Genomic DNA, 2,469 nt, shown 5'->3' with positions numbered 1-2,469 from the left:
AGGGCTAAGGTAGCCTTCCCTGTGGAAATCGTGGGGCCCAGACAGAGATAGGCTAGCCCCTTTAAGAAGCGGACGGGGTAGGGGCGGAAGACGAGTGCGGGAAACCGATTGGCCAGCTGGGTTTCTCCTCTTATTGGCCGTAGGAAAGGGCTCGGCCCACTCCTGGTTGGTCAGTTGCAGGGGGTGTGTGCGGAGGGAGTCAAGAATTAAACAAAGAAATTCTGGCGCGAGCACTAGGCGTCCTCCCGAACCCAGGAGGCCAGACTCGAGTTCTCTAATTGGGTGCTGGTTGTGGGGAAGACGAGCTCCAAGTGGGCGATCTTAGCAAACCTGTCTGCCAGTCTGTCCCAGGAAGCACATGTAGATACTTGTGACTCTGTGTGTGTGTGTGTGTGTCTGTGTCTGTGTATGTGTGTGTGTGTGTGTGAACTTGTGTGATTCTGTGAGTCTATATGGGTTGTTTTGTTTTGTTTTTGTTTTTTCTTTTTAGACAGGGTCTCGTTCTGTCGCTCAGGCTGGAGTGCAGTGGCGCGATCATAGCTCACTGCAGCTTCCACCTCCTGGGCGATCCTCCCACCTCAGCCTCCAAGTAGCTGGGACCACTGAAGCATGCCATCATGCCTGGCTAATTTTTTTTTTTTTTTTTTTTTTTTGAGACGGATTCTCACTCTGTTGCCCAGGCTGGAGTGCAGTAGCGCAATCTTGGCTCACTGCAACCTCTGCCTACTGGATTCAAGCAATTCTCCTGCCTCAGCCTCCTGAGTAGCTGGGATTACAGGTGTGAGCCACCATGCCTGGCCTTTTTTCTTATATTTAATAGAGACGGGTTTCACCATGTTGGCCAGGCTGGCCTCAAACTCCTGACCTCAAGTGATCCACCCACCTCGGCCTCCCAAAGTGCTGGGATTACAGGCATGAGCCACCGTGCCCCGCCTGTTTTGTCTTTTTGTGTAGCGCATTTGTGGTGCACCCACTCTGATTGTGTATCTGTTGAGAAATGTGTATGTCTTGATTCTCAGGACCTGTGATGCCATGTCCTTGCGGTTGTCTGTGTTTAACTGGGTGCATCCCCTACGGTTGGGCACTGGTAGCTATGCAACTGTGTGACTAAATAATTACTTTACATATTGTAAAAGTGACCGGTGGTGTGACTATATAAAGTGTAGGTTTTGACTGGGTGGGGTGGCTCATGCCTGTAATCCCAGCACTTTGGGAGGCCAAGGAGGGTGGGTCACCTGAGGTCAGGACCAGCCTGGCCAACATGGGGAAACCCCATCTCTACTAAAAATACAAAAATTAGCCAGGCCTGGTTGTGGGTGCCTGTAATCCCAGCAACTCGGGAGGCTGAGGCAGGAGAATCACTTGAACCCAGGAGGCAGAGGTTGCAGTGAGCTGAGATCATGCCATTGCACTCCAGCCTGGGCAACAAAAGTGAAACTCTGTCTCAAAAAAAAAAAAAAAAAAAAATTAGCGTGGCGTGGTAGCAGGCACCTGTAATCCCAGCTACTTGGGAGGCTGAGGCAGAGGAATCACTTGAGCCTAGGAGGTGGAGGTTGCAGTGAGCCAAAATCATGCCACTGCACTCCAGCATGGGTGACAGAGAGAGACACTGTCTAAAAAAAAAGTTCTGTGACAATGTATCTGACTCCCCATGTGTGTCTGCTCAATTACGGCTAAATTGTGTCAGTAGGATTGTATAACTGTGTGCCTGCCTGTGGATTATGAATTCTGTGTTTTAGAGATTGTTTGGCTATGACATTGTGTAACCAATATAGCATAGGGTTGTGTTTTAGTGCCTGGGAATTGTATGTCTGTGCATAGTCCATATACATAGACAGACACACAATTATATGTGCACGGATTATATGATCTGTGTGACTGAGGGAACAGGAACTCATGTCATTATGTAATTGCATGGTCCTGTGAGTAACTTTGTTTTGGTTTTTGTTTTTAGAGACGGGATCTCGCTATGTTGCCCAAGCTGGTCTTGAACTCCTGGGCTCGAGCATTCCTCCTACCTTGGCCTCCCAAAGTGCTGGGACTGCAGGCATGAGCCACTACTCACTGCTCCAAGCCTGTTTTGTTTTTGTTTTTTAGAGACAGAGTCTCACTCTGTAGCCCAGGCTGGAGTGCAGTGGCATGATCTTGGCTCACTGCAACCTCTGCCTCCCAGGCTCAAGTGATTCTTGTGCCTCAGCCTCCCGGGTACCTGGGATTAGAGGCGTGTGCCACCATCCCCGGCCTATTTTTATATTTTTAGTAGACAGGGTTTCACTGTGTTGGCCAGGTTTGTCTCGAACTCCTGGCCTCAGGTGATCTGCCTGCCTCGGCCTCCCAAAGTGCTGGGATTACTAGCGTGAGCTACTGCGCCTGGCCCCATGCCTCCAAGTTTCAACCAATTCTCCAGCTCAGCCTCCCAAATAGCTGGGATTACAAGCATGTGCCACAATGCCCAGCTAATTTTTGTAT

The sequence above is a fragment of the Pan paniscus genome, chromosome 20, assembly GCF_029289425.2.
Source record: "Pan paniscus chromosome 20, NHGRI_mPanPan1-v2.0_pri, whole genome shotgun sequence".
NCBI classification, from domain to species: domain Eukaryota; kingdom Metazoa; phylum Chordata; class Mammalia; order Primates; family Hominidae; genus Pan; species Pan paniscus.
This window is presented reverse-complemented; position numbering follows the sequence as displayed.